Raw genomic sequence first — 10018 nt, 5'->3', positions numbered from 1 at the left:
GTCCCATCTCCAGACAAGTACTGTAAGATGAGGGAATTATGACTCAGTGCACACATGTACCAGTAGCCAGAGCTTGGTAAACCCTGGCGGGAATGGGGATATTTTGCCTCAAGGTAGATGCAATGCTAAATTTCATTTCTTTTGTTCCCGTTAATGGGCAGGGCTATGATTACAGGACCATTTGAACCCGTGTTGTATGACTCAGAAGCAGGCAGGTCAAAACACAGTGGAGGAAGAAGGAAGCATGGCCTAGGCTTTGGTTACCCCCCTACCATCTAGCCTCAAATGCCTGGTACCTTTTAATGACTGTTAAAGACTCAGCCAGTGCTCTGTTTTACAGAAATTCCTTAAAGTCCCCACACAGTGTGGACAGCTGGGCTGTGAGAGTCCCCATTATCATCACTCTTTCCTTTAAGGTCAATAGTATCATCTCTTTGCCCTTAAAATGTCATGCAATTGCTTATGGTTGATTGATATTGCTTTTAAAAATCCTATACATCCAAACTAGATAGCCTTCTAAATGGCAGATAACTTAAACATTTATCATATTTGTATGAATGATGTTTGAAGTGTAAGTGGGGTGTTCTAGTTCATAGACTTTGAAATGGAGTCAGCAGGAAAGCCATCTCTAGTCAGCACTGATACCAAGGGGACCTAAGTGGCTCAAGAGATGCGGTGTCTGCAGGGGAATCCAGCATCAGGCACAAAGAGGCACAAAGGTATCACTAAACACTGGGTTTCTCTCCATATTTCTTGTCTTCTGTGATCAGCTTCTCTCAGGGGGAAGCTTACCAGAATCACCAGGCTACAGGCCTGTTTATTTCTGTATCTCCACAGACTCTTTGCATCAGTAATTTTACAAAGTGCTGGGAACTTAGGGTTGGTGAGATACCTACCTCAGAGGATAAAAGTGGTCAACATGTCAGCCTGAAGAACGGAGTTTGAATCCTGGGACTCACAATGGACAGAGAGCACTCACTCCTGAAAGTTATTACCTGTTCTGCAGATGTATGCTGTGGCAGGCTGGTGTTCACACTCCATCTGTCTCCTTACCATCTACCACACACGCTTTCACTTGACCTGCAGACTTTCTCATTCAGGGACAGCACTATTGATTCACGAAGCTGATGTTACAGACTCTCCCCTCGATCCTTCTTCCTTGGATCTTGGGTGTGGAGACCGTTTTCCCCAGAACCATATGAATCTTAAATGGAAGCTACAATAGTTAGGGTGGCTGAAAAGGAGAATAAATTCCAAAGAAAGTGTCCATCAGTGTCTGAAGTGGCCAAGAACTAACTTCAGGGGAAGGAGAATAACTTACAGGGACACAGTGTAGCACAGTGATATAATGATGCAAGGCAAACTCCCCCAACCCCAAGAAACAAGCGACAAAATGAACTTGGGTAAAAAAAAAGCATGGAGTACTTTGTTTAGACTGACATAGCAAAGCACTATAAACCCAGGGGTTTAAATAACAGAAATCATTGTCTCCCTGTTCTGGAGACTAAAAGTCTGAGATCAAGGTGTTGGCAGGGTTAGCCTTTCTGAGGGCTGTGTGGGTGGATCTGTTCCAGGCCTCTCCCTAGCTTCTGGTGGTTTTCTGGCACTCCTTGGTTTGAGAAGGCATTACTTCAATCTCTGCCTTCTTGTTTGCATGGCATTCTTCCTGTACAGACATCTGGTTCTTTGTCTAGTTCCCAATCCCTGATTTTTTAAAAAATAAAAAGATAGTCACAATTGAGTTGGGACTGACTCTAATGACCTTATAGTAATCTGGTGAGCTACAAAGAACCTATTTCCAAATAAAGCCACATTTACAGGTAGTAGGGAAACTCCAAGGCCTTTTGAAGGACTGCACATCAAATCACAGCAGTAGAATTAGCTCACACCACAGCAGCCGTATTGTTAGGTGTCACCTCTGGCACCACAGCCCCTGCAGTGTCCCCCACACCTATCCCTGCTCTGCAGTGTCACAGCCACAAGCCAGTTCCTACAAATGTGGGTGGCAAGAGTCTGTGTCTGCCTCCTCCCTTTCTCTCCTACCCAAATTCTCAGAGGAGGTATACTCTCCCAAGACAAAGTCTCCAGTTGCTGGGAAATGAGATTTGAACACTCCACTCCAGGTGGCAATCTCTGAACCATCGTGCACGTTTTTTCCTGGTTTCAATTAGGAAAGGGCTGGTACATAGTTATGTACCGTGCTTTGGGAAAAGCCAGGGAAACTGATTCTGATGAAGAGTGAGTGAAAAGTATTAGAGATGGCATGCCTGGAAAGCCATAGGACCACTTCTCCTGTTCTGCATTCTGTCCCCAGGGTAACTCAATCTGTCTCCTTTGCACATAAAAGAAAAGGAATGGTGTTTTGTAGTTGTCATAAGCTAGCAGAGCATGATGTGACCTTCGACAAACCATACTAGGAGTTAGCGCTGGCTGTAGTCACAGAAGACGCATAGAGGCTGAACCATGCAGGTGTCTGCACATTGCATAAAGCGTCTTCATTAGCTCTTGACTAATTCTGGTCCATTTGCTTTGAACTATACTGAAATGTCTATGTCTTTGAGATAAGCTTTCCTAGTGATGCGTTAGTCTGTATATTTTTACAGTATTTTGATATTGTTTGCATTTTTCTCAGTGACAGCTTATCTCTATATGCTCACCCCTGCTCAAAGTTGCATCGCTTTGTAGAGTAAAAGACCTTGTACTTATTACAGTGTTCTCAAGGCACATGGCATTGAAGATTGAGAAATGTCAGATGAATTCATGGGGAGGGGATATAAACACTGTATTTGTTTTGATTGTTGGAAAAGCCGGGTTAGGGGGATTTACTAAGTAGTTTTTAAAGCCTGGATGGCATCAGAGAGAATATGGGAAAGGACACCTAAAACTAAAGGCCATTTGAAGGCTTGGATGGAAATCTCATATAGTAGAAACTTCTTACAATATAGACACATATGAGAGAAATCTAATTGGAATTGCCAAGTAACAGTGGAGACAAAGCCCCAGCCAGACTTTTCTCACTACCAAATGAAACACCAATGCCAAGAATAAGTTACATCTAACAAGTGTTGGCCAAAGGGGCCCCTTGGAAACCCACAAACAACTCAGGCTAGTGCCAAGGCTGTTGGTTACTCTAAACAAACTAGTGGTAAGGCCCTATTTCTGAAGACAGCAGCAGTATAAGTCACTGAAAATGGAGAAGTTCAGCTGGTGCCTATACTACCCTTACTGGTTAGTATTCACAGTATAGTAAAGCACTTTGCATACTACCAGAGGAGAAAGGTAAAGACCAACCCAACTACAAACCTTACAGTCTATGATGGTGACCTGCCTACCAGACACCACTCGTGTAGTAGTGGCACAAGAGTGGTGGGAGTAACCAATCACTACCTGGTTAGAATTAAGGGCCACTCCATGAGATGGAACACATGTCCAATACTTTCCAAGGTAACCAAGAACATGCAACTAGATAGGCCATGGTCCTGGGGAAAAAGAAAATATGATCATTCTGCCAAAGGAGCATAGCAATAAATCAATGCCTAGTGATATTCTGCTACACGTATAGTGTCAATCATTACTGAAGATGCGTCTTCTGTAGTAGATGGGAATAAAAACACAGACTCACAACTGGACAATCGGCAGAGAGTGAAAGAACATGGAACACGAAATCCCAAATGTGATGCCTACGTCAAATCCTCCCTTCTGGGCTCAGAGAACTCTGTAGAAGAGGAGGGAGAAATCCTGTCAGAGCCAGAGAGGATGGAGGATTCAAAAGAAATAGGGCCTTCCAGGCTCAGCAGGTCCAACACACATATGAGTTCATAGAGTCTGTGGCAACATGCACAGGGCCTGCACAGGTCTATACCAGATATGACTTCTTAAATTTCCTCTCAGAACATAATCACTTGAGAATAAAGTATTTAAAAAAAAAAACCTTAAAAACTCAAAGCCAAAGTGGTTTCAGGACTTTGTAAAAACCCTTGCTACCACTGAGATCCCCTTGCACAGGAGGAACTGGGCTACACTGTTGCTATCCCAGTGGAGGTGATTGGCATGTGTTTATTTCATACTTCTTAGAGTTGTGGCCATCCAAATGCACTAGAGAAGCAAATGTCTGAATTGTTTTTCTATTTGCAAAATAAAATTATTTATATTTGAATTAAAGATGGTAATCAAAACCGGAAGAGTCGTATCTGGGTCATGAAGGAATGAACAGCATTTTATTGAAATCTCTAAGAGGCTTCACTTTAATGATGCCAGTAGGAGATCCTACAGAAAAGTAGGATGGAATTATGTGACTAAACTAGAATTTAAAAGAATATTTAGAATGTTTCTAAGAAGCACACATTGTTGACTATGTATCTAGTGTCTGTTAGGTGCATTCTGAACAAGAAAAACTATAAAAAGATAATCCTATGCTTCTCTGGCGTGTCACCTTAATTCACATCTACTTCAGTCCTTGGTCATGGACTTCTAGAGGAACATTCTTTTTAGAAAATTATAATTACTTCTTGGAACTTTGTGCAATATATTTTGATACTATTCAGCCCTTCCCTCAAGTTCTCCCAGATCCATTTCTCTTTCCCTACCCACCCAGTTCTGGGTCTTGTTTTTGTTAGATAGCCATCAAGTCTAATTTCTATGACCCATGTATTCTTGCTCTTCACTGGAGTGTGCTTGACTCCAAAGGGCTATATTCTAAAAGACTCTCTTTCTCTCAGTGTTATCTAACTGTGTGTGTATTGGGTGTCACAAGCTATGCCTCAAGTCAAGTCTGGTTAGCCATCCTCAATAAACCAATTAAAAGGTCAAAATTAAAAATGAAAACCAGGGAAAAAAATCTTATCCTCAAATCCAGACTTGTTCAATGTGGCTGTCTTAGTTACGGTTTTACTGCTGTGAACAGATATCATGACCAAGACAACTCCCATAAAGGACACCATTCAATCGGGGCTGACTTATAGGTTCAGAGGTTCAGTCAAGTATCATCAAGGTGGGAACATGACAGCATCCAGGCAGTCAGGTTACAGGAGGAGCTGAAAGGTCTGCATCTTCATCTGAAGGCTGCTAGCAGAAAACTGACTTTCAGGCAGCTAGGATGAGAGTTTGAAAGCCTACACTCACAGTGACACACTTACTCCAATAAAGCCACACCTACTCCAACAGGGCCATACCATAAAATAGTGCCACTCTGTGGGCCAAGCATTTACAAACCATCACAGTAGCCATATTGGAAGAGGGACAAAGAGATGTTGCAAATTCAAATTTGCCTTTAGAGTCAGAAGTTCAATCAAAGTTTAAATGGAGGACAAGATGTGGTCTCACCCACCACTTACCCATCGTTGAGCTTCAATCTTAATCTGTTTGGTGGTTTGTCAAGTTGTTAGAACAGTATAAAGTCTCTTTCTGGGTGACAAGTTTTTCCTCTGGATGGCAGCATAAAATTTTCCCAATTCTTTTCGTAGCCCATTATTTCAACAGTCTGATAGATAGTAAGAGTTAGAGACAAGAATATCTCTTTAGAATATTTCCATTTTTTTTGCTGGCTGATTGCACCAGTTGGTATCAATTGCCACTACCTCTCCAGTGAGGGGGTGGGATTTTGTGCCTCTATCTCTTCTCCATGTTGGATTTGGGTTGGCTTGAGTTCTCATAGGTCTTGTGCATCACGTCACAGCTGCTACGAGCTCATAAACACAGCTGACCTACTGTATCGGAAAAGCATTGTCTCCTCGTGGCCATCCACTGCCTCTGGCTCTCACACTGGAAGAGGGGTGGAGAAAGCATAAGACAACATTCATCTTTTTTTTTTTTTTTAATGAAGGTACTTGAAATATCTGGTGGTAATTCTCTTATTCTAACACCACACATTGGTCAGTTTTTTTGTGTGCATTTTCTGCTTTTTCTCCAGCAGCCTTTAATCGGGAGTTCCATCAGGATACCCACTTACTTGTGAATTACCTTCAGTATTCTGCCTACTACTTACTTGTAGTAATCAAAAAGAATATTCTTATTATCGAGTCTCCCAATGGCTTGAGGAGCAGCAGTAGACTCAGATGCATTTACTGGCAGGAAATGTAAAGAAACGTGACCCTAAAGATGGAAGAGGGCATGGTTGGCTTTCGATGAACTGGGAGCCATGTGTTGTGCCTGAAAGGATTCAGCTTATTGACCACCATGACACCAGCCAGTTAGCACATACTCATGAGTACTTTTGTTTATGCGTTTTAGTTTTCTTTAGTTGGACAATGCTAGTTTTCTTTAGTTGTTCCTCTGAAACACAAACTCAAATCCACAAGGCTTACTTACAGTAATGCTAAAAATGTATTTTCTGATAAAGGTAGTTGATTAAAATAAACAAGCAAAGAAACAAATTTAATGACTGAAAAACCAATTTTCACTGTCAGATTAACCTGGGAGAGCCTTATGGACAGTTCAAATCCCAGGAAAATTGTCATTATCTTGCATTTATTTATTTATTTATTTATTTATTTATTTATTTAGACTTAATTATGTGAGGGCTATTGGGAGCAAAATTGTGTCCTGTTTGTGTATTTACTGGAACCATTAAACACAGTGTTTACTATGGTATTGACTCTAAAATCAACCCAGCACTCCTAAAATTGCTATCTCCCAAATCAACCCAAATTCAGAGGAAACGGCTCAGCTTACCACTGCAGGCAAGAAGCTCTTCTTCAAAGACTAGGGACGAACAGACACTTTAAACAAGTCTTACCAATATAAATTCATCCTAGCACAGAACAGGAGGAGAAAACAAAGACTGAGTAATCGTCAGTGGACCAGGGTGTTCCCTGAAGCCGGGAATCTGGAAATTGTTAATTCCTATTTTTCTATCACCTCCCCAAAGTTTCAGAGCAGGCATGGATGTCTGGGGCACAGTCCACACAATCTGCTTTCACACTGCAGCATCTGGCTCTGGGAAGTCCGTTGCCGGCTTTCTTGAAGCCTTTCACCTTTTTGTCTGGTGTGTTCTGGCATCCAAAGATGTGTCTGAATTACTTTGTGATGTTAGAAATCCTACTTTCTCTTCCCTCATAAAATCTGCAACCTGGTACAGGAATGTTAGATCTGTTTCCTTTGAGAGAAGGTCATGGAACTCTTCCTTTAAATCCATTGGGGCCATTGCCTTCCCACCCCAGAGACCAGGCTTTCCTTTTGTCAAATGGTCTGCAGCTGAAACCACAAGGCCTCCGGTGATCTGTGAAATCATGTCTTTGTCTTTGGCTTGATGAATGAAGTCGATCTCTGTTCTTTTGTAAAAAGAACACAAAATAAACTAATGTACAAAGGAAACCCCACACGGTTTTTAGAGCAAGAGTTTTGAAGAAAAAAAACGCTTTGAATTTATTAAAGCATAATTAGTATCAAACCCAGATGGCTTATTATATTAAAACATCATTTAAATTTACCTTTTAAAGGAGGATATGCCAATGTTAACACATATATCTCCAAAAGTGCATTCTTTTATGACCTAAAACAAACACTGCATGTTCAAGAAGTGACTAAGATGAGACTAGTGTCAGCAATCCTCCCCTTCCAGACAGAGACGATTTCTCAAAAAGCCATATCCTGGTTAGATTGTTTTCAAGTCACATGGAAGGCCATGGCCACAATGACTAAAAATTTCCAAAGGAAGCTATAAATATTTGCGGAAATAATTTTCTATTTCAACTCTAGGCTGTTGGATGTTACAAATAGTTCAGTATCCGTCTGTCCCTGTTTGGTTGATGTTGCTGGGAGAAAGCACTGAGCAAAAGAGGCTTGCGGAGAAAGGGTTTGTTTGGCTTATGCTCACATCCTTGAGGGAAATCAGTACAGGCACTCAAGTAGGAACCTGAAGGCAGGAACCAAAGCTGTGACCATAAAGGAACAGTGTGTAGTGGCTTGCTTCAATCTGCTTTCTTATACAACCCAAGACCACCCACCCAATGGTGGTACTGCCCACAGTGGGCTGGACTCTCACAGGTCAATCATTAATCAAGAAAATGTCCCATAGGCCAATCTGATGGGAGCATTTCCTCAATTAAGGTTCCTGCTTCCCACGTGACTCCAGTTAATGTCAAGTTGACAAAAACTAACCAGCACAATATTTCTTTCATTCTCAAGTGTTGTCTTCCATTAAAACAAAGTGAAGACAGCACCTAGAAAGTGACTCCATGCCATTTTATTAAAAGTACCAGGATCTCTCAACTTCTCTTTAAGGCTTGTGCATACTTTGGATATTTAATTAGCTTTTTGACTCTTTAAATTACAAAGTACTTTTCTAGCCATTTGAGAGGACCTTTCTTGTAAGTCTATGTTAGTATAAAGAGAATAAGGCAATGTGGTTACCTAACATCCTTTCTAAGGACTATGAACAGTGGAGAGACACAGATACTTGTGGGAGCGGCTTGTTTCCATATGTGAATATTAAGCTACAATCTGTCTTTGAGAGGTTAGGATAGGAACTATCTAGGTACAACTATATTTATTCCAAAAGCGGAACAACTTGATGTACTTAGGAAGCCAGAAAATGACACCCTGTTAACATGAAAGTTGCTTTGGACATAGCAGTGGCATACCCGTGATCTCAACACTCAGGAAGTAGAGGCAGGAGGGACACTGGGCACTCTGGCCAAGCTGGGACTACATGGTTAGCTCTCATTATCAAGTAATTAATCGGTCAATCAACCAATCAATCACTAAATGATAAAATCAATAATAAAACTTAAAAAACAACCATTCATTCCATTTTTGGTGATATGATTAAGAATTTTTGTTCAGGCATCATTTGCTTTTTGGCCATCTACATAAAATCAGCCTCAGTTTAGGTTAATAACCAATGATCATGTAGTTCTTCCACTGGCCAGTTTGAACCTCATACACATAGTTTAAGTGATACCATTTAAGACCTTGAGAGTAACAGATGGAAAGAGGATTAGAGGGGCTATTTTCTGACTCTTGAGCCCAAAGCTAGCCTAGTGACCCATAAGACATAGGTACACAATATAAACACATAAATTACAAGTTTACAAACTAATACTTACCATTATTTTTAAACAATTTATTTTAAGAATTGTATGTGTTTGTGCTACAACTAGTCAAAACTCGCATTTAAATTGATTTGACAACCACCAATGTAATGGATCACAGTTCACAAATGGACTCCAAGCCACGTGGTTGTGTGCTGGTGGGCAGTTTATTGCACTCTCTGTGGTCACTTAGGCATTCTGCATTATACTTGGTGACAATTCTAATAGCATCCTAAGATTATTTTTTGAGACACGGCTTATTGTAGCCCAGGCTGGCTTGGAATTAGCAAGCTTCCTGCCTCAACCTTCTGAAATGCAGGATTTACAGATGCATACCATGGTGTCCAGGTACCATCTAGGGATTCTTAATGATGCTACTCCTTTAGCTGTGATGTAGAAGTGAAGAGGAATGGGCCGATGAGAGGAATAGATGAGTGAACGTGATACGATTGGCCTTGGTGCTGCCCTTCCCACTCACACATAACATTCCTGAGGTCCTACTAGCACAGAGTTCACAGGTCTGCAGTGTGTAGTGATATGGTAAGATCTAAGCATAGCATAAGACAGTTACTGTTCTGAGAAACAGCACTGACAGCCTAGAGAAGGTGCATCAGTCAAGACTTCCAGTAAGAAAGAAGGCAATGGCATCCCAAGAAAATGACATTACCCAGAGGCCTTATCATATCCTTTTCCCACTTCCTGGGATTAGCCAACAACTTACACTGAACATGATGACACTGGAGGAGAGGGAGAAAAAGAAAGGTCTAGGCTCCCTCTTTTCAGTCCTTCCTTAATCTTCAGTTGGCCAAGCACAGAGCATCGGTAGAACATGCACACACGTGGAGATGTGATAAAAATGTGCTTAGATACAGAAGAGGATGCTCACAGTTATCATTGGACAGAGCACAAGGTCCCAAATGAAGGAGCCAGAGAAAGTACCCTGGGAGCTGAAGAGGTCTGAAGCCCCATAGGACGAACATCAATATGAA

The sequence above is a fragment of the Mus caroli genome, unplaced genomic scaffold (genome assembly GCF_978045245.1).
Source record: "Mus caroli unplaced genomic scaffold, Mus_caroli_1 scaffold_9, whole genome shotgun sequence".
NCBI classification, from domain to species: domain Eukaryota; kingdom Metazoa; phylum Chordata; class Mammalia; order Rodentia; family Muridae; genus Mus; species Mus caroli.
Note: the sequence above shows the minus strand (reverse complement) of the source record.